Raw genomic sequence first — 23,709 nt, 5'->3', positions numbered from 1 at the left:
GGGAGTTGGGGAGACAGTCCAGGGGACAATGGACAAGTGAGCTGTCCTAGAATTGTGCTAGAATTGTCCGCTTTGGTTCTGCTCTAATAGAAATAAAGGAAAAGCTTTAAAGTGCTTATTAGGTATCTATATTTAATTTGTTCCTCCTGCTTGATTAGCATAGTAGTTTGGAATCCTCAGTGTCCAGTTAGTCTGTGATCTCAGGCCTCCCCTCTGGGGCAGTGAATTTTAGAAGCACCAGAAGAACATTTTCCCAGCAGTCTGCAGTTGGCGTGAGTCTCCTGTTCTCCCGTGGGTCTACTGCTTGCTTGATCTTGAAGAAGGTAAAATGAATCTATCAACACAGTAGCACTTCATATTATTTAAGATCATCCGTTGTCCAACTTCAACTAACCGTATTATGATGATGGGACTGTACATAAGCCAGAGGACATCAGAGTGGCCCAAATAGATGCTGGAAAATTTCTGTATAAAGTGGAGAGTCTGTTATGCTTAGTCTGTTTACTATTGTTTAAAAATATCTCTGAAGGGTCTGACTGTCTGGCTTCTCAGCCTGCACACTGTCAGAAGGAGCAGATTGAAAGGTGTGGGGATTCTCTGGAGACAGTCACACTGATGAGAGTGAGAAATAGAAAAAGGAACAGGCAATCACGGGAACTTCCAAAATTGGGTCAACAGGTCCCATTTAAGGTGATGGAAGAGTGCTTATCACATAGTAAACTTGAGGCAAATCTGGTGGAGTAAATACATTTATGGCCATGGATGTTCATAGCAAGCTTTGTCAAAAAAGTTTAATGAATTATAGTGGCCTGTGTTTCAGAAAGATAAGGAAATGCATAGTTTACTTTAAAGCTATTTGCATGTTTAAGATTTAACCAAAAAAGTTTTTTTTTATTTTAAAAATTTGTGTTTAAAAAGGCAAGCTGCAAGTTTAAAAAGACTTTTCTGCCTCTGGGAAGATGGGATACCCAATCTTTTCCCAATTCTTCCCAAATACAACTAAAAATAAACCTGAGAAGGGTCTCAGAGGTAGAGAGAGGGCAGCCCAGCGAGGGACCTCTAGGAATGACACTGGTGTGAGTTCCCTGGGTTTTTCTTATTGCCTCATGTGTATCAGACTTGCAGCAGAAGAATCCAGCAACCCAGAACAGCAAACGGGTACGTATTAAAGGGCTCCAGCAAAAGCCTGTTTTCTCTAGCCAAAGTGCCAGGAAAGGAACAGATTAGTAAGACAGAAGACTTTTGAGACAATAACCATTATATTCCAGTCAAATAACCACAGAAAAAATATTGTGGCCTCACTCCCACCCATGCCAACAAAGACCTGGTGGGGAGCCTAGATTTTCACCCTTGGGAAGCTATAGTGAGGTGACCCAACACCTATACCAGGGTGGTGACAGAGAAGACCAAGGACCCTGGACTCTCCCCCCCACCTGGCAGAAACAGCCCTCTTCACCCCCTGCCTCCCTCTGTGGTGATGTCAGAGGCGGCCTAGTGGGGAGTCAGGACTTTCACCACTCCCCCCCAATGGTAATGAGGCTACACACATACCCTCTCCATGGTTCATGGTGGCTAAACGGTGAACCTGGACTTCTAGCCCTACTTGTCAGCATCCTCACACTCCTCTGCCAGAAGAAAGTCAGAAGGTTTAAATAAGAGGTTCTCATAATACTCAAAATGTCCAGTTTTCAATAAAAAAGCATTTATCCTAGCAAAGACCAGGAAGATCTCAAACGGAAAGAAAAAAGACAACCAATAGATGCCAGTACTGAACTGACAGATGTTAGAATTATCTGAAAAAGATTTTAAAGCAGCCATCATAAAAGTAGATCAACAACACACAAGAAGAAGTTCACTGTCATTAGGGAAATGTACATCCAAACAGTGCTAGCTGCCACTTCACACCCCCTGGGATGGCCATCGTAAAAAACCAGACAATAAGAACTATTGGGGAGGAGGTGGAGAAATTGGACCCCTCATACATCGTTGGTAGGAATATAAAATGCTATGGCCACTTTGGAAAGCAGTATGGCTGTTCCCCCCAAAATTTATAATTACAGAGTTACCTACATCCCAGTCATTCTGCTTGTAGGTATGTACCCAAGAGAACTGAGAATACAAGTCCACACAGCAACTTGTACCTGGATGTTTGTAGCAGCATTACTCACAATTGCAAAAAAATGGAAATAATGTGAGTGGATAAATAGAATGTCATATATCCATATAAGGTGATACAATTCAGCCATAGAAAAAAATGAAGTAGTATTCATACTACAACATGGATGAACTTTGGAAACTTTATGTTAAATGAAAGAAACCAATCAAAAAAGCTACATAATATTTGATTCCATTTACATGGAATGTATAGAATAGGCAAATCTATAGAGACAGAAATGTTTTATGGGAACTAGATAGAAAGGGGAATGAGGAATATTTGCTAATGGGTGCAGAGTTTCATTCTGTAGTGACAAATATTCTGGAATTAGGTAGGGGTGTGGTTGCACAACTATGAATATTCTAAAACTACTGATTTTTACACTTTAAAGGAGTAAATGTTATGGTATGCAAATTATATCTCCATAAATATACGCAATGTTTCAAACAGTTACAAACACACTTAAAATTATTGAAAAAAAACACACAGAAAGTCTCCACAAAGAAATAGAAAATATAAAGAACCAAATGGAAATTTTAGTACCGAAAACACACTCATGTAAAAAACTCAGTGGATGGGCTCAACAGAAGAATGGAGGTGAGGAAGATAGAATAATACAAATTGTTCAGCCTAACAGTGGAGAGAAAATAGATAAGTTAGCAGAGTCTTAAGCCTTAAGCCTGTGGGACTCTTAAGAAAAGATCTAACATTTATGTCATCAGAATCCCAGAAAGAGAGAAGAAAAAAGATAGGATGGGCTGAAAAAGTACTCAAGGAAATAATGGCTAAAAACTTCCTAAATTTGACAAAAGACATATATTCACAGATTCAAGAATCTAAGTGAATTCTAAATAGGATAAACCTAAATAAATCCACACCAAGATATAGCCTAGTCAGAACTTCTGAAAACAACAGATAAGGAAAAAATTTTTGAGGTAGCCTTAGAGAAATGACAGAAAAACAATCAGAAATGACCCTGGATTGCTCATCAGAAACTATGGAGGACAGAAGGAAGTAGATATTAGAGACTTTCTATTTTACTCCATTGTATTTCTACTCATTTCCCTCTCCTACCGTTCTGCTAAAGTTAAAAGTTTAAATTATAAAACCTCTGATTATAAAAATGTTCATTGTCAATAAATTGGGAAAAACAGATTAACCCAGAGAAAATGCAGATCGTCCATAATCTCACCACCTGGAAAATCACTTGTTAACTTTTTGATGCGTTTGTTTCCAGTCTTTTTTACTCTGTACCTTACAAAATCGAAATCAACTAAGATAACAGTTTTGTGGCATACCTTTTTATTTAACTTTGTGTTGTGAGAGTTTTCTCACTTTGTTAAGCAGCCTTTAAGAATGGGAGTTTTGAGTGAGCGAGGCGGCAGCCTCCAGGACGGTCAGGCTACGGCTTCAGTCTGGTTACCCACCGCCGGCCACTCCGCCCTGCACGGCCTTCTGGCTTCCAGTCGACTTGAACAGGTGCCGAGTAGTCACGGATCTCATCAGTCTCATCGGTCAGCGTTTCGGCTTCAGTTCTGGGGCCCTCTTGGGCCTCTGTTTGGAGGGAGGGCTCTTGCCCCCCACCGAGAGCACGTACCCGGTACGAGACAGCGACTGCCTCACAGTTAAATCAGAAGAGCAAAGAGATGCTGGGAATCCCATGATAATCAGTAATGGTGACAGTACTCACTTATTACCTAGAAAAGCAAAGAAGTGGGCATTTGAGTTGGAGGAAGATGAAGAGACCGAATCAGGTTATAGAAACTCAAAGAAGCATTGAGAGAGTCAAGAGAAGAACAATGAGACGATGTTGGATCTAGAACCAAAATCTACCACACATCCGAGTGTGAGGAAAAAAAGAGGAAAAAAACAAAGCTGCATGTAATGTAGGAGATGGTGATGAAGAAGCGACCAAAAGGAAATCACCCAAGAAAAAGGAGAAATGTGAAAATAAAAAATGGACCAAGAATCCAAAGTCTTCTAAAGCACAGGCAATGAAACAATGGACTGTCCAGAACTGGAGTCCCTCAAAAGGTTCTCCTGCTAGAAGCAGCCTTGTTAAGGGCAGAGGGAAAGTTGGTATGTGTGGGGGGGTCCATGCAAAAGATAGTCCCAGTTCCTCCTCAGAGGAGGATCTGAGTCCGATCACGAACCCACCAGTGATGGGCTCGGCAGTGTCATTGTGGAGCTTAGAAATTCCTCAGAGAAAGTTTCAACAGAGTTATCGAAGAAGGACTCTACAGGAAACACAACTGCAAACAAAGTGGCTACGAAAATTGGCTTTGACGCTACACCCATCAAGAGCAAGGTAACCAGAGCATCATCTTCTAGTTCAGACTCTAGTTGCAAGTCAGTGACCAACGTGTGATGTTAAAGAGCGCCCCGGAGCCTGCTGCAGGTTTCCAGAAGGCAGTAGGCCTCTTCACAGGCTTCCCAGGCCCAGGCCCAGGCCCATCATCTCAGCCTCCAAACACTGCTGCACCAAAGTAGTCTGAGTCAGAGGGTGGCAGACAGGCTCCTGGCCCTCCTGTGTGATGCTCCCCAGCAGTTTGGGAAGAAGTTGGGGGTAGAGGAGAGGACCTTCTTTCTTGGAACGGAGCTAGGGGTTGGGGCATGCGGGGGAGAGGTCAAGGACAAGCACGTGCTCTTTCCTCGATTTTAAATAGAAATGCTGAATTTCAGAAGCAGCAGCAGTTAAATGAAGTGGTAACATACACATTTGTTACTCAGAATCCAGGTGAGACAAACGGGAAGGATTACAGTCTTTTACCTCTGTTAGTAGCTGTTCCTCAAGTTGGAGAAAAGATTGCATTTAAGCTTTTGGAACTAACATCTGATTATTCTCCTGATGTCTCTGACTACAAGGAAGGAAAAATATTAAGCCACAATCCAGAGACCCAGCAAGTAGCTATAGAAATTCTTTCACCCTTACCTGCTGTGAAAGAACCTGGGACATTTGATTTGGTTTATCACAATGAAAACGGCACTGAGGTAGTGGAGTTTCACATTTTTCCTGCTGTGATGCAGGAAAAAAGGATCACTGATATACACTCTCATGAAGGTTTTACAAGAAAAACAATGTGGTTATTACATTCACCCTTATTATCAAGTCCCCCCCACACCTCATTGCAGTCACTGTCCATCAGTGTAGTACGATGCCACAGAGTCCCTGTTTGTCTTCTCTGAGCTACACTGTCTTCCCTGTGATCCCACATACACCATGTGCACCAATCATGATACCCCACAATGCCCTTGAGGATCACTGATTTTTGGAGATAGTTGATTGATCCAAGACTGACTGTTGACTCTCCGAATAACCCACCAAGTTCAGAGTTGCCTTAGTTTGACCTCTCCACCTCATAGTTTATAAATGTCTTGTTTGTGAAAGTGACTATAACCCAAACTTTTTTAAAGAAAGATTTGAAAGATGCATGCATTCTTTGTTATCTTCACTTTACTGCATAGGAAAAAAATCTACCTCATGATTTAAAATAACATGGGTGTTGTTTTTGTAGACCTTTCTCTTCCCCCTCCCAGGTTTAATTTCAGTAACAAAATTTAAAACATGACATTCCCTGCAAGCATTGCTATAAACCAGTATATATGAATTCTTCCCTTGTTTTATTTTTTTGACTATCAGGGAGCCATCGTCAGTAGGAGTTTATAATACTAAGTGCAAGAAAGTGCTGCATATCTTGTCTCAGTCTTATTAAGTAACATTTTAAACATGAAAGCATGTTTACTTGACCTAATTTTTTAACATTTGAGTTGATCTATTAAATATGGAACACCTTAGAAATTTCAAGTGTTTTATACTTGGAATTATCAGGAATTAACAAGTAGTTGAGTTTGTTGCAGGCAGTGAGTTAAGGAATCCTTTCACATTTTTCCCAACTTTAAAATTAAGGCTTCTCAGGGCCTGTGTAGATCAGTTGAGAGTAAGACCTTGTGTGTGTGCCTAGGGAGGAACGGGTGTCCCACTGGGTGAGAGGATCCACTATGAGTCAGACCAAGGAATGTGTTACCTTGCTTCAAGATGCCAAGCACCTGATTGAGTATGCTGGAGTGAGGATTTCAAGCAGAAACTTCCTTTTCTGTTATTAATAAACACAAAGCTGAAGTGGTTAAATATATACTATGAAAATCACCTTAACAAAAAGATCATGTTCCTCCTTCAGCTTTGCAGATTTTTAAATAAACTCATACTGAACAACAACAACAACAAAAAGAATGTGATTTTCAATGGTTGTATAACCTTCTGTACTATAAAGGTAAAACGATTTATGTTCAGTCATTTTGGTTTATAATTTTTTGTTATTTAAAATAACACTCCCATTCACATCATTGAGTATGTATTTTGGCTGCACCTCTGATTGTTTTCTTAAGGTTAAGGCTTTAGGAGTAGAATTCTTGCCTTAATGAGAATAAATATTTTTAAATCTCTTGACATATTTGGGCAAATTGCTGTCAAGAAAGACTGTACTAGTTTATACAGTGCTAAAATATGTTTGTTCTTATAAAAATATCAAATGCAGCCTTCTACCAATCAAGTCAAGAATCTTGATAAGCTCTCACCTCTCTTCTGTCCCCACATCCCACACTGTTCTGACCCCAACCCCTTGATATTTCCCATATTATAGTTTACTATGATATTAGTTTTAGAGTGTCCTTAACATTTTAAAAATAATAAAGCCACTTAGACTTAAATACACATTTTTCTGGCTCTTTATTTCTTGAATTTGAAGTCTTCCTCTTGCGACCATTTCTTATTTTATATATCCTCCAGTTATACCTTTAACATAGATGTGTGGATGTCAGGACACCAGAGAGTTAGGGAAATGCTACTATTTCTTTGAAAGGAAAGAAAGAAAAAAGACCCCAGGTACTTTTCCGTTTCTAGCCAGTGTTTCTGTGCCATTGTTCACCGTAGCTCTTGAATCTCTCATTTGTTTGCTGATATTTCTTGGTCTCCTTTGGCCTCAGTCTTACATTTATTACGATTTTGTAGAATATACCCCAAATGGCTGATTTTAGTGAACCAACATTTTGGGATCAGGGTTCAAGGAAAGTTCAAGCTGACCCAAACTCATCCTGTCCTCCACAGGTATGCTGAGAGCCATGTGAGAACTCCTGGTCTCATGGACACAGGGTCTCTGCACACTGCCTCTTGACCCCTGTGGTCAGTGTCTCAGGGAAGGGGGCTCTGGCTTATAGGTGAACGTCCTGAGAAACTGCTGGGGTCTTTGTGAGTTCTCCCTTTCTACGTTATCATTCCTGAGAACACACAGACATGCTGTAATATGTCCTTTAAAAAACCAAAACAAACCTGCTTTCTTGGTCCCCTTTTCCTTCCATCCATTTTGCAGTTCCCCTTTGCAGGGGGACTTTCTGAGAGCATCTGCAGACATTGTCCTTACCTTCTCAGCCCCCTTCTCTCCGGGCCCCGGTGGGGCCAGCCCCCAGGCTCATCCCTCCATGGTTACTGTTCTTGCCCAGTTCACCAGCACCTTCCATTTGGCACCTGCAAGGGCCACTTCTGTTGTCATCTTGTTCTTTCAGGAGCATGTACACCACAGCCCACTCCCTCCCCGTTAACGAACTGTACCTTGCCTTTTTGGTCACCTTTGGTTTTACTGCTTCATGGCTACATCCGAGTCTCCACAGCTCGGCTTCTGAATGTTGGGGTGTGCGCAGGCTCAACTGTGGCCTCTTTGGCCTTCATTTCCACTGTCCCATGTGACCTGGCCCTGGTCGTCATCATAAAAGTCACGCCATCTCTGCGGTCTTAATCTCTAGCCTCCAGCCAGTCCACTGAGCTCCACACTTACCTGGCTAGTGGTTTACTTGATGCCTATACTTGGCTGTCTGATATCTCAAAATTAGTATTTGCAAAGTAGTGTTCTCAGTTCTTCTCTCCCAAACAATGGTTCCTCCTCATTCATCCCATTCTAGTACATGTCTACAGTGTCCACTTCACTGCCTAAACCAACAGTCCACGTCTTATTACCTTTACTTTAAAAATACAACTCCTCTTTCCTTCCTACTGTCACTCTAATCCAAGGTAGTCTCCAAACCTGTTCCTATAAGTGGGGCTTTGCAGCAATTAAGAGAGCTTTTGAACATGTATAGAATTTTATCATTCCTCATACTACTTAAGATAAAATCCGGCCCATCAGCACAGCCAACATTGTAGCTTTATGTTTCTTTTCCTTTTTCTTACAGAGCTAAGGACATTTAACACAAGCTCAACCTTCTTACCAAATGTTTGAGCGTATGATCCAGCATTGTGAACTACCAGCACTATGGTGTCCAGTAGAGCTCCAGTACTTACTCATCCTGCATCCCCGAAGCTTGGTTCATATTGCTTTCAGCTTTTGAAATTACTGATTTAAATGTTAAATTCAGAGATTCTTTCCTTAGCTGTATCCAGGCTACTAATGAGCCCATCAAAGCCACTCTTCATTTCTGTTACAGTGTTTTTGATCTCAGGCGTTTCTTTTCAGTTCTTTCTTAGGATTGCATCTCTCTGCTAACGCTGTGCATCTGTTCTCATATGCTGTGCACTTTAATCTTAGTTGTTCCAAATTCCTGGTTCGATAATTCCAGCGTCGTTGCCCTGTCTGGTTCTGCTTGCTCTTGTGTCTTTGCACTGTGTTTTTGCCTTTTTGTAGGCCTTGTAATTTTTTCTTGGTAGTCAGACATGATGTACCTGGTAAAATTGGGCTTTAGTGATGCGGTGTAGTGAAGGGAGGAGAAGCGTGCTATCGCTTATGATTAGGTCGCAGTGGTTTTGCGAGCCTGTGTCTCTGGATTGTGAGCTTCACGAGGATGTTCCCCCTCCCTCAGGTTGGACAGGAGGCTAGAGTGAGATAGGGTTCTGTATTTCCATTCTCCCATGTGGAAGGCTAGAGGGGGCTGGAGTTGGTTGTTTCCTTCCCAGGTCAGGCTCCGATACCCCAGTTGGGTTTAGTAGTTTCCCCTGAAGGAAGACCTTGTTAAGAATAGAGGGGCTCTGGCTTATTTCAAAATGTTCTTTTTCCCCTCCCTTGCAGGGAAACACAAGAGAATTTTTCTCTAATATTTTCTGTGGGGACCTGGCTGAGTTCCTGAAGGTAAATCTCACAGCATTTTTTTTTGCAGGCCCCCAAGACTTGGTCTCCCGTGGCCTTTAACTCTCAGAGTTGTCTGCACCGAGCCTGTGGCAATTCATGAATCATGGTTCATGTGTCCCTACCTGGCGTCGGCTCCTGTTGTGGTCTCTGCTCAGGAGTCTCTGCTGGCAGGAGCGGTGTTGGCCTGGCTGTCTTTCCAGTCTTTGGGGGGGCGGCCAAGATTGGCCCTGTATCCTCCCCTCTTTATGGATCCAAGAAGAGCTGTTGATTTTTCAGCCTGCCAGGCTTTTACTTGTTAGGACAGAGCAGCAACTTCCAAGCTCCTTGAATGTGGAACTAGAACCGGAAAGTCCCTAACCGAGGCAATACCTGCTGATGAGTAGCTCCCCGTTCCCCATGCCCACAGCCCCTGGCCACCACCGTTCTACTCTCTGCTCTGGAGTTTGACTCTTCAGGGAACTGATGTACACAGAACCACACTGTATTTGTCTTCTCTGACGGGCTTATTTCACTTGGCATAACATCCTTACGGTTCATCCATATCGTCCATATTGCAGGACTTTGCTCCATTTAAAGGCAGAATAACATTCCATTATATGTATATACTGCATTTTCTGTGTCCATTCACCAGCTGAGGGGACGTCATGGCTTTTGTGAACAGTGCTGCAGTGAACATGTGGGTGCACATTCTGTGGGTATCTGCTCTCAGTTCTTTTGAATAAATATCCAGAAGTGTGATTGCTGGATCATATGGCGGGTCTGTTTTTAATCTTTTGAGGACTCTTTCTACTGTCTTCCATAGAGGCTGTACCATTTTACAATCCTACCGATTGTGTACAGGGTTCCAGTTTCTCTCCATCCTTGCCAGTAGATTTTCTTTGATGATCGCCATCCTAACAAGTGTGGAATGGTATCTCATTGCGGTTTTGACTTGCCTCTCATGATGATTCGTAATGCTGAGCATCTCTTCATGTGCCGGTTGGCCTTTGTATGCCTTTGGAGAAATGTTTCTCAAACCTGCCAGTCTTGGCTTTGTCACTACGGAGGTCATAATGCCTAAGCAGTTCCCAGCATCTAGGAGGTAGGTGCTTTTTGAATGAGTGACAAAGGACAGTGACTGTAGGTATGTCTACAGAGTTACAACTGATCCTTAAGGTAAACAGTCCTGTTGCCACTTTCTGTGCATTGCTTGTGTCTCAGATGAAGGGAGGCAGGTTCCAGTCTGGGCTTTAGTTGCATACAGGAGTTTTCCGTGTTTTTAACACCTGGTTTTGGGTTAGAAGGACACAAATATCCCCAGTCCCAAATCTCGTCGTTGTGGCTGGCCTCTCTTGCGTGTACATTTCTGAATAGACTCTCTCTGTCCCTGAGCTCAGACTGCCTTCATCTTGGCAGGGTCTTGTGCTGTGCATGTCTATCCGAGAGCCCCATATGTTCTCCCAGCTTTGATGTGGCGCCCATTTTAGAAACACGCAGTCAGTGTGTGATTGCTCCCTTGAGCTGAGGAGCAGCATAGTAATCGCAGTCACCCCGTGGCATATGTGTGTCACTTTCCGTTTTAGTAACAAAGTGGCAAGTCTCTTGTTATAAAGCGCATCATTGTAATGAGGTTCAAGCAGGTGGTTGTGATTTATTACCTGAGCCCTTCCAGCCCTTCCTGTCAATGTTCCACTTCCTTAGAGCTTACAGAGTTCTCTCAGTCCGCCTGACCGTGCTTAGAGCCTGCACAGGTAGGCAGGAGTGGTAGCAGGTGCCTCCTCACTGTTCAGGGAAGCTGCAGTGTGGCTGTTGCATCATTTGCTCAGGTGCCTACGTTTGTAATCAGTGGGCTGAGGTCATGAGTCTCTGTGTTTGGATTTTAAAGTGGCCTTTCTGGCATGTTTTCCCTTCATGACCACCTGTCTTAGGTGTGCAGTGATGCCTGTCTGAGGTGCATAATGGGTCATAATGTTGGTTGCAAGGAAGCACGCTCGGAAGCCTCTGCATTGAATTCCTACAGTTCTGAACTGCGTGCCCGTGTGCTTGGCCGTGTTAGGGGAAACAGAACCAATGGGATGTGTGTGCATACAAATGTATATGTGTGCATATGTGTATGTATATTTATGTGTCCGTATATGTATATGTATGCATACACACACACACACAAACACAGAGGGAGAGAGATTTTTCCGGAATTGGCTGATGGGACTATGGAGGCTGACAAGTCTGAAATCTGCAGGGCAGGCTGACAGTTGGAGATCCAGACAAGCTGACGTTGTAGCTTGAATCTGGAGGCAGATTGGAGGCACAGTTCTGTCTTCCTCAGCCTTAGTCTGTTCTCTTAAGGCCTCAAGTGACCAGATAAGAGTACACTGTACAGAGGGTAATCTGCTTTACTCCAAGTCTGCTGATCTAAATGTTAATCTCATCTAAAAAATATCTTTATAGCAATAGCTAGTCTGTGACCAAAACTTGGACATCATAGCCCAGCCAAGTTGATATGCAAAATTAACCATCTCATTGGCTAACTAGTGCTTTAAAACTGGTGTATTTACAAAGGAAATCCTAGTATGTTTGGTAAAAGCCAAATGTTTATACTTCCCCTACCATTGCTAACCAAATAATAATGTGAAAAAAAGTAACAAGTAAATGCGGGAGCCTTCAATCACATAGTTATTTTTATGATGCCCTGTAAATAGTGCTTAGTAAATTAAAGGAATGACCTTACCCTTTTTTGTATCGACACCAAAATAGCAAAAAGTTATTAATTCCTAGAAAGTGCTATAGCTGCTTAGAGGAGTGGAGTCCAGTAGTCACAGTTTTTTTATTTTAGAGATTTACTTGAAGATGTTTAGTTTACTTGCACATCTTTTGATTCAGAAATTATTACATTTTTTAAAAAACGTTAAATAATTTGCTTTTGGTGTTTGAATTAACTTTTAGTTCAGGAATTGGTTATCCTCTTTTGAACATTTCTTGAATTCAAAAGTTGTTTAAGGCTTGGCATCACAAACCATTATGTCCTGTGGAAATAATATTCATTCTGAAATATTTAGGAAGTTTACAAATTATGCAGTGTTTCTTGATTTGGGGGATAATCTTTCTCAGAAGAAATCTATTCAAGGTGGATTTAGTGAGAATAGTAGCAAAATTCCCCTTGATGAGGTTTGGTAAATGTGAGTAAATCCTGAACACTAGTACCATGGTCTGGCAGCATAGTATTACAGTTGTAATTCTGTATTCTAGACATCACTGTCACGAAATTCCCTCCAAATACACCAGGCACTGTACAGGCATACCTCATTATATTGCACTTGACTTTGTTGTGTTGCACAGATACTATGCTTTTCATAGATGGAAGGTTTGTGGGCAACCCTGCATCAGGCATGTTTACGGGCACCATTGTTCAAACACCATTTGCTCACTTCGTGCCTCTGTGTCAACATATTGGTAATTCTCACACTATTTCAAACTTTTTCATTATTATTTTTGCTGTCATGATCTGTGATCAGTGATCTTTGATGTTACTATGGTATTGTTTTGAGGCTCCACCAAGCATGCCCATAGAAGACGGGGAACTTAATCCATAAATGTTGTGTGTACTCTGATCGCTCCACCAACCAACCACTCCCCCCATCCTCTCCCAGTCCTTGGGCCTCCCTTTTCCCTGCGACACAACAATACTGTAATCAGGCCAACTTGTAACCCTCCAGTGACTTCTAATTGTCCAAAGGAAAGGACGGGTTGCATATCTCTCACTTTAAATAAAAAACTAGAAATGATTAAGCTTAGTAAGGAAGGACTACTGAAAGCTGAGTTAGGCCAAAAGTTAACCAAATTGTGAATGAAAAGGAAACATTCTTGAAGGAAATTGAAAGTGCTACTCTAGTGAGCAAATGAATGATAAGAGAGCGAAAGTCTTACTGCTGATATGGAGAAAGTTTGAGTGGTCTGGATAGAAGATCAAACCAGCCACAACCTTCCTTTAAACCAAGACTTAAAGCAGAGCAAGGCCCTAACTCTCTTCAGTTCTATGAAGGCAGAGAGAGAGATGAGGAAGCTTCAGAAGAGATATTTGAAGAAACAGCAGAGGTTGGTTCCTGAGGTTTAAGGAAAGAAGACATCTCCGTAACATCTAAGTGCAAGGTGAAGCAGCAAATGCTGATGGAGAAGCTGCAGCAATTTATACAGAAGATGTAGCTAAGATCATTCATGAAGGTGACTGAACTGAACAACAGGCTTTCAATGTAGATGAAACAACCTTCTATTGGAAGAAGTTGCCATGTAGGACTTTCATAGCTGCAGAGTAGAAGTCGATGCCTGCCTTCAAAGCTTCAAAGGACAGGCTGATTCTCTTATTATTAATGTAGCTGGTGACCAAGTTGAAAACAGTGTTCACTGACCATTCCACTAATCCAGGGGCCCTTCAGAATTATGATGAGTCTACTCTGCCTGTGCTCTGTCCATGCAACAAGGAAACTTATCAACGGAACAACAAACAGATGACAACACATCTGTTTACAACATGGTTTAGTGACTATTTGAAGCCCACTGTTGAGGTGTACTGCTCAGAAAGAAAGATTCCTTTCAAAATATTACTGCTCATGATAATGCACCTGGTCACCCAAGAGCTCTGAGGGAGGGGTACAACAAGATGAGTGTTGTTTTCAGGCCTCCTAATACAACATCCATTCTGCAGCACATGGATCAAGGAGTTATTTGCATTTTCAAGTCTTGCTATCTAAGAAATGCATTTTGTAAGGCTATAGCTGCCATATATGGTGATTGATCTGGGCAAAGTACATTGAAAACCTTCTGGAAAGAATTCACCATTCTAGGTGCCATTAAGAACATTTATGATACATGGGAAGAGGTCAAAATGTCAACATTAACAGGAATTTGGCAGATGTTGATTCCAACCCTCCTGGATGACTTTGAGGGGTTCAACACTTAAGGAAGTTTCTGCAGATGTGGCTGAAATAGCACAAGAACTAGAATTAGAAGTGGAGCTTGAGGATGGGACTGAATTGCTGCATCTCATGATCAAACTTGAATGGATGATGAGTCGCTTCTTATGGATGAGCAGAGACTCTTGACTCTGTTGGTGAAGATGCTGTGAAGATTTTTGAAATGAAAACAAAGGATTTAGAATATGACATAAACTAAGCCGATAATGCAACAGCAGGATTTGAGAGGATTGCCTCCAATTTTGAAAGAAGTTCTGTGGGTTAAATGTTACCAAACAGCATAAAATACTACAGAGAAATTGTTCATGAAAGGAACAATCAGTGCAGCAAACTTCACTGTTGTCCTATCTTAAGAAAAGGCTGCAGCCACCCCGACCTTCACAACCACCGACCTGATATTTCAGCAGCCATCTACACAGAGGCAGGACCCTCTGTGTAGCAAAAAGATTACAAGTTGCTGAAAGCTGAGATGATAGCTAGCATTTTTTAGTAAAGTGTGTTTTAATTAAGGTATGTCTGTTTGTTATTTTTTTAGACATAATGGTATTGTACACTTAATAGACTATAGTATAGCATAAACATAACTTTTATAGGCACTGGGAAACCAAAATGTTCATATTTGACTGGCTTTATTGTGACATTCACTTGATTGCAATGGTCTGGAACTGAACCCAGGGTATCTCTGAAGAAGTATGCCAGTAGTTACAGTGTGTGAATAATGTAATTCAAGTAAGTTGTTATCACCTTAATCCCATTATGGACAGGAGTCAGTAGCCTCATAGGTCATGAAGGTGAGGATTATTACAAACAAAATTTAACTTCTTTTGCTTTCAACATGTAGCACACACCGAGCCTGGCTGCCATATTCATATCATGTGTCCAACATGCTCCTGTTTGTAACTGGGGAGGGAGGCATTTGCTGAAATTGTCTGCTCATCCATCAGGAGCTTTTCAGGAAGGCTTAAAGTATGAAAGTGTTAAGTATGATTCATTAAATAAACCATAGTATGTATTCTACCCCCACTTGTATTCTTGTAGTTTTGCTAGTTAGAAGAATAGAAGAACAAGGGAAGAAAGCTGTGATCTTTTAGGAACTCTTGATTTACCCAATCAAAGACAGACTGAAGGAATTAAAGCATCACTTTCTATGTCATCCTTGCCATCAGCACCGTCATTATCATGAAGAGCCTCTCATATTGTTGGGTGACACTCTAGATATTCTTCGCCCAAAGCATTGCCATGTCTGGTGTGCTCCTGGCGTTAGAAACTGATATGAATGGAGTTGGGGTCTTGAGTAGAGCCCCATGGCCATTCTCATTTCCCTTTTCCCGAGCCACCTCCTTCACACACATTGGCTCGTGCCACCCAAATGACACAATCTGTGCAAAACTTTTGTCATCGCGAGAAAAGTAGCCCAGCGTGGGCTCCGGGATTTAGGAGTCGGTGTATATGGAGAGAGCAATTTGTTTCAAAGGAATTATATGGTCATGGTTCCTATATGTTATAAACATCATATAAAAAACATACATGAACATGAAAATGCTGGAGACATGGAAAGAACTATACTTCACTTTGTTATTTATTTAAATAACATTTATTGCTTTTTTGGTTATCTAAATAATGGCTCATTATTTATACCACTGGAAAATGCAGTAAATAAAAATTAGCCATGAGGCCACCACTGAACAGTGTCATGCCTTCAGATCTCTTCAAGTCTCTCTTTGTTGCATAGTTAAATATAAAGTATCTATGGTAGTGATTTTTTTTTAGCTAACATTGTATTTCAAATATCATTTTCTACAAAAAAATGGTATGCACAAGTTAATTTTTAATGTTTGTATGTTTTTCGTTATTTGGGTGAACAAAAGTATGTTTTTTTACCATAAGGCTGGGACAAAGTACAAATGGAGGCCTCATGCCATACGCTTATGCAGTTAAAAGTTATAAATTGAGGTAACAGCCGGTTAAATATGTTCTCTTCCTTTAGTTTGACAAATATTGTTGTAGTGGCAAAATGAAAACGTAACATTTTTATTTGAGTGAATGTCAGAAAAACATCAAGTTTGACTGAATTTATGGGTCAGTGGTATAATTAAATCTTTATTTAATAAAGAATATAAGGTTCCTGACAGAGTTCGTCTTACTACTTCAGAACTTGGGCTTGAAGTGGACACTTCTCTTGATCAGTTTTAGTGCTTTGATCAGGAATTGAATCTTTATTGAATAAAGAATTTGTAATGTTCTGTTCATGGATTTTATGTGGGTCGTGTTATCTAGGAGCCTGATTACTTGTTTTAACATTCAATAAATTTAAGCACATTGCTTCTTTGAAGATTGTAAATTTTTTAACCTTCTTCTTCTCTGAGTTCTACTTTTGTAACCTCTATTTCTAAAACAATCTCCACTTGTGCTCATTTCCCATCATCTAAAGGATTAAAAAAACTCAATGTAACTGATTTCAAAGTATGTAAAATGTAAATATATTTCTATCAAAAGGTAAATTAAAGTAAATGTAAAAAGTTTTAAAATTAAATTATTTTCCCATCTAAAATACTCAAATTATGTGGTAAAATGAAAAATCACAAGCAACAAAATCCAATGAAGAGGAAAAAGGCCTGGAGAGTACCAAGCAAAAGAAAATAAAAAAGGCCAAATATATCTCCCTGCTCCCCAGGCCTCCCCAAACTACAGTTCACGATAGCAAACTTTTAAATAAAGTTATTTTTCAACGAAGTTGCAGAGTAGCCATGACAAAGACCATGTGACTGCAAAGCCTAAAATATTTAAGACCCTTCGCCTGCCTCTGCTCTAGAACCATGAAGTAGAACAGGAAAAGAAACAGGAAAATGGAGACTTGACCCTACAGGGAAACCTTTCATTCGAGAAATGATTATGTTTGTGTTATCGGAGAGGAAGGATTTGGAAACTTCATCGTGTCGCTCACCTTAGTGTCCCTGCTTTGGATGGGCCCCAAGTCCCTGGATGCAACATCCACCTCCTGCATTGGCTGCACACCTGCTGGCATGTGGGTGCCTTTATTTCACAGTCCTGGGCAGACACCCTGCTCTGGGGCCTGAGAGGTGTTAGTGGCCACAGGAGATGCTCAAAGCTACCGGTCCCACTGTGCCCCAGCTGAGGGCAGGCTCCAGCGAGACAGGTACCTGCGTGGCACTGGATCGTGTGGATTTGTGATTGGCAAGGGGTGGCTAATGCAAGTGGGTACAAGAGCAGCACCTAACATTTAGTTTGTCACATCACTCACTCATCTTTTAATATGGATTTTGCTCACAAATTAATATGACACATTCCCTTACCCTGACTCACACACACACACACACACACACACGTCAGAAAGTAGAGATTAGTGTTGGATTTGGAATTTTAAAAATGTGATGGGAAATCTTCACCATTTCAAGAATTTGAAAACATTTTAAAGATATTTGGATTTAGAGATTTCTAAAATAACACTATACTGATCATTGGTAGTAGTATTTTTTCTTTAATATTGATGAGTTGAGGTCAGACCATAATCCAGGGCTTCTGACACACACACCAAAATGAGCTGTTTCTTGAGGAAGACTAATCCTATGCTTTTGGCATAGAACTCCATGCACCACCTCTAGTGAGCCAGGGCCTCAGAAACATCCAAAGGAATCCTCACGTTCTTCTTCTAAGAAATAAACTAAGTGCCTATTCTCTCAGGCTGAAAAACAAATTATAATAAAACATTCAAATTAATAGTTGAGGGCCTTGTTAAACCTATTAGAATTTTAGCAATAAGTGCTATACCCAAATTGAATGGGCTCCAATATACAAATAAGGAAATATGGAAATAGCAATCTCAGATGTTTATTTGCATTATATAATTGCACTATGTTGCATTCTATAATGGGGTACAGACATTATGTTTATTGCTAATGGCACTAATAACTACCTTATGTTTTCATAATGCTTTCTTTTTTACACAGAACTTCCCATATACATGGGCTCATCTACTTCTCATTTAAAGATGTGAGAAAGTATAAAGAAACGGGTCCTAAACGGTGAAGGGACTGCTAAAGTTCAGAAAGCCTCCATGTGGCCAAAATGGGACATGCACTTAGGTGTTCTTAGCCCATTTGTCATGTTGTTTCAGTGATTCCAAAACTTCCTTTGTAAATAAAGGATGAAATTCATGTGCTGCATGCAAACAGTGATGCTAGACAATTCCTGCTAACACTGATGTCAAGAATAAATAGCCAAGGTGAAGTCCAACATTAGAGTTGTGATGTTAATATTAATGAGAACTTCCAAATTTCACAAGAGAGAGGCAGGATTGAGTTTGGGGGTGTTACAACTATATATATATAGACTGACTATAGAAGAGAAAGAAATATTTGCGTAGACCAAACCGATGTTGAATAATGCTCAGAATTTTAGATCTGCATGAAGCTTCTTTGGTGGTGTGAGAATATTGTCCGCAGATGGAGATGTGTGGGGAAGGGGCCAGCCTGGGGGTCACAGCAGTCACGGATACAGTAATGATCCACCTCTCTGAGGAAGTGACCCTGCAATCCTCCAGGACCCCCCACCATGGAGAACAGCATCATTAATCTATGAATTAATTGGTCCCTGCGAAGTTCTCTACATTTTAGCAGGTGGCCTTGCAAGGAGTCAGCTAAAATCATGCCTATTCAGCGTCAAGCAGCATTGCAGCCACCAAAGCTTCAGAATAAGCAAGATGCATTTGGAAGGAGGACATTTCAATGTTCAAAAATCCAAGTGATCTTAGTTTTCCAAAGGGTCCAATTGTAAATAATTCTAAAAGCACAAACAGTTTCTATGTTTTGTGTTTAAAGTCTACATACATTCTGAATATGTAACTTACTTTTTTTTTTAAGAAGAAAACTTAACATTAATTTAAAGCTTTAGCAAAATATGGATGCCTGGATTTAGTTTATTCATTTTCATTGCTCTATGATGTGAACATATGAATATGAAATTTCATGTTGCCTGTCTGCTGAGCAAACGACCTAACAAGATGTCTGACTTGACACAAGATTTCTGTGGACTCATGTGAGAGGGGTCCTCTAGATCTGTGTGTTTCAAACTGTCACACGTTAATGGATCATGAAATCAATAAAACCCACATTAATAATAACAATACAGATTAGTCATAAATTATACATGCTATAAATAATATCAAAATGCATTGAACATTGTAAGGATAAGTTGTGTCATTAAACTTTTAGTTAGATGTATATGTATGCAGGTTCCCTGGGTAATGGAGACAAATATATTTCTTATGGAGGGTCATAGTATAAAAAAGGTTGAAAGCTGCCATTCTAGGGCATGTGTTACAAGTCGTTCCACTGGGTCAAGGGGGTATGTGCATCTTCAACTTTACTGACTGTTGCCAAATTGCTCTTGAAAGTGACTTATCTTACCGGCAGCATTTCTTCCTGTTTTACCTCATTCTAGCCCTGTGTTTTTGTGACAGGGGTCGCTAATTGTAATTTCAGTGTGCTTTTCCTGATTACTAGTGAGACTGAGAACAAGTCATTTCTAAGTGTTGGAAATGAAAGGGGAGAAAGCTTATTTTTTTATTTTATAACAGTATTGGATAGGCATGAGAAAAAAAACTAGGGCAACTGCAAAGTAGAGGCTGAGGGCCTTACTTGCTTGATAAGGAAGAAGGAAGGTGAAAAATATCTCCTATTTTTGATATCTGATGCTAAGGACTTCAATCTTAGGCAGAGACTGTAATTACGGAGCTCTGTGCTGTTCAGTATGTGATGGGAATGGTATTGCTAAGTGTACCCATTGGCTGCACTTGGGCAGAGGATGAGCATAGATGCCCTCTGCAGCCTGCAGTTTTATGGAACCCAGTGAAGTGTGCTGGGCTGCCTTCTTAGTCTGTCCTGTGTTTTCCACCCTTGACGTCTGTGTGATTGCAGAGAATTAACGGGGAGGGGAAGTGGTGGCCGACCGCAGGGTCTCGGATTGAGAGGTGATGGGCAGGGGTCATCCCAGAGAGGGCATGGCTGATCCGGAATGGCAGCTGTGGTTCTGCCGGAGGGCGGTTTGGTTTTGTGGGAATATGACTCCAGTGTTGCTAGACACTTTCCAAGAGAAAGTGTAAGTTTAATTTTGTGGAATCTCTTGGGTTTGTTTTAAAAATACTGACCCACATTGTAAAAAACCCAGTTAAGACCAAGAAAACCCTATCTGAATGTAGACTGTGGGCCTCTGATGTGCGATTTCTGTATTAAGAGAACAGAATTGTGATATGGCTGAAATTTTAAAAATCATAAATACTAAGGTTGATTCCTTCTGACCTAATTTGGTATTGTACTTGTTTCCCCCGACGAGGTGTACCAGTAGGGGTTGAAGGAGCTGTGAAATGCCGAATCACATTCATTCATCTTTGTCCCTTAGCACCTAACACAGTCTTGTTATATAGTAATTTCATAATAAATGTTTGTTGAATGATGGAAATGTATAGCTTGTATGTTCCTTTAGAATTGACAGTCTTATAGTCAAAAGACGTAGTTACTGTTTGTCAGTTTGTGTTATTTTCTTAGGAATCATAGTGAAAGGAAATTTCTGCAGCATAGGACTGTACACATGTCACAGCCTGACAGTTTTACTGTGCACCAAAATGCCACATAGATAATTTATGATTTATAAAGAAAGCTCAGCACATTAATAGATTAGATAGTCGGTAGAATGAGTAACAAATGGCAAAGCTGTGTATACAAAGAAAATATGCATAGCTCTTGGAAAATCCTATAATGGGGGCTGGCCCATCTGGGCCTCTGCTTCCCTAGGGGAAATGAGAGGACAGAGTGATAATCCTTCAGTCATAAAGGAAGAAAATGAAGTTCCATATGGGGCATTTGATCAAGCCCAGGAAATTGCAGTGCTGAGGAAATTCTAGAACAATTAACACCCTTCCGCACTTAACTCAGTAGGTAGCCTGACTGGATTGGCAGCGGCAGCATGTTACTGAGATTGTTACTGTGGGTTGAGGGGGTTGGGGTTTTAGCCACAGCCCTTTCCAGCCCTAGTAGCCGGAGCCACGGAGGTCTGACGTGTAAGGGTCTTGATTCTAAAACTCAGAGCTGCCTTTCCTCCTGGATCCGCAGGCCCCAGCTGAGGACCTGGCCCTTCTCCCGAGCCGCCTCTCACGCTCCTCCCATCATCTTGCTTCTCTCCTGGCCTGGCCACAGAGGCACATGCAAGGTCAGCGGGACCCTGGTCAGGGTCAGTGCTTTCAGTCCTCTCCTGGCTCCTCTTGTGACACTCCACAGCGGTGTCTTCTGGCTCTTGTCCCAGTGGGAGGTTCTAGTCCCGTGCCCAGAATTGCAGCCATGCCCCTCAGCTTTGCCTTCACACTGGGGGACAGTTCTTGAAAAGACCACGGTGACAGCTTGGCCAACCAGCATGAAGGTCTTTTCTGCAATCTTCCTTCTCAACACATTTTTAATAGCATCTATTGAGTGCTTTCCGTATGCCAGGCACTGTTTTTCCCTGGATGCATGTTTTCTCATTGAATCTTTACCACAACCCTATGGTGAAAATATCATTATCCCTAATTTTTGCAATGAGAAAACAGAGGCACAGTACCATCTTGATCACCTTCGCCTTTCTGAAACAGCCTTTCTTTTGTTCCTCTACGAGTTGGTTGCAGTAAGTACCTGCTGTATTTCACTTACAAAGGGGCAGAATTCCTTCCCTCCTGCAGCTCACAGGGCAGGGAAGGGGAGCTGGGAAATGAGGACTGTGACATCACACAAGGGAAGTCTGAAGTAGGCACAGGAAGCCGTGGCAGCTCATGGTCCATTCTGAGCGCTCAGAGACGTCTTCCGGGCAGGTGTGGCAGAGCTGTCCCGAAGGCTGAGATGAGCTGGGAAGATGATCCAGGCTGCGGGCACAGCATGGGAAAGGGCAGTGAGGCACGGAGCAGCTGTTGCAGGATGGCTACGAACAGTTTGGCAGTACTAAACCGATCTGGCTACGATGCCTGGGCCATTGCAGGAGCCTTGTATAATGTGCCGGTGAGCTTGGCCATCACAGAGTGCGTGGTGGTGGCTGTTGAAGAATTTTACGGATGCAGTTGTCATTTAGTGGATGACGACTAGTGGGGGGACAGTAAGAGTCCAGGGGGAGCAGTTACGTGGCTGTTGTGACCAGGGGCAGGGGGACTGAGGTGCAGAATAAAGTCAGTGGAAGTATGCATAGAATGGAGGCAATCTGGATGACTATTGGTGAAGAAATGATTAAATTAGGTTATATGTATACAGTGGCATGAGATCGGATGTTACAAAGACGATGGCAGCTTTATGCGGTCTGGGAGGGACTTTCTTTTAAGATAGGGGAAGAGGATGGGAGGAGAAACTTTGCCTGCTGTATTAATCCTGTCTGTAAAAGCACAATATGCCCAGACTAACTCTGGAAGGAAGTATGTCCGTCTGTGAGGACAATAATGTGGTTGGGGCAACGTTGGGACAAGGGACAGAAGAAGGGGTCTTGGATTTTGTCAACACTAGGCGGACCCTTCCATCTTCGGAGCTTTGCCCCATGGGTGTAGATTTCCTGTTCTTAACAAGTCTCTGGTTATAATACTGGGTTGACGAGTGACGGAGGGAAGACGTCGAATGTGACTTTATCAGGTGGGGCTCTGGGTGGAAGAGGAGAGAGGGGTGGTTGGGGAATAGTTGCACGTGTTTTTCTCACAGCTGGTTTAAGAAATTTATGGTCTCATTACTCTGTCTCTTTTTCATTTAAAATCACCCAAAGTGTTAAGATACTTCAATCCAATACATTGGCCTTTATTAGACCAATTGTAAGAGAGTGGGAATTTTAGCTTGGTGGGTGCCTTTTTCTGCAGGACCCAAGACCCCTGCTAGAGCTGCTCTACTGGCTACAGCACCCTGCTCCTCCCCTGCCCTCTGTAAACCCCGGAATTAAATGTACGTGGCTGCCCCGCCCTCACCTTCCTCTCTGACCTGTGCTCCCAGAAGTCCCATGCTGCCCCGGAGGCTGTTGTGAATTCCTGAAAGCTCTCCGTGGCTCTGCAAGCTCACAGGCGGAGGTCGAGGCTGGGAGAAGCAGTGCTGGCTTCGCAGGATCAGTGGTGGGGACAGGCCTACGATGGCGTCCGCCTGCTATTATGGGCGTCCCAGTTTTAAAATACCTTCTTGTAGATGGGCTAGATGGTTTCATTTTTATTGCTCACACTTCTTCGAAGTCTATGAATCACATAATCCTTTGGGTTAATATTCAACTTTAAAAAAGTGCAAATGTCTTTGGAAGATTGTGATAGGTTCTTGTACACTGGTGTAGATTACTTCTGGGGGAGTGAGGCCAAGGGGAGAATTGGGTCAGAAATTCTGCACATCCCTTCAGCTCCAGGGTTCTGTGAATCAGGTTCCTGGTTTTAGGACAAGAATTTGAAGAAATGGGCCATTTAGAACGTGGACCACTGTGGGGAAAATGGGCAGACAGTGACTCT

The 23,709-nt window shown here is 41.8% G+C and overlaps 1 protein-coding gene and 1 pseudogene across 8 annotated transcripts in view; both read left to right on the top strand.

Moving 5' to 3' along the window:
* Window positions 1-23,709, top strand: part of MTUS2 (microtubule associated scaffold protein 2) — a 507,260-nt gene that overhangs the window by 102,256 nt on the left and 381,295 nt on the right. The gene's annotated exons all lie outside the window — the stretch shown is intronic.
* On the top strand, window positions 1,914-22,336 carry LOC118928337 (coilin-like; annotated as a pseudogene).

This window comes from Manis pentadactyla, chromosome 2, assembly GCF_030020395.1.
Source record: "Manis pentadactyla isolate mManPen7 chromosome 2, mManPen7.hap1, whole genome shotgun sequence".
In the NCBI taxonomy this organism is placed as follows: Eukaryota; Metazoa; Chordata; class Mammalia; order Pholidota; family Manidae; genus Manis; species Manis pentadactyla.
This window is presented reverse-complemented; position numbering and strand designations above follow the sequence as displayed.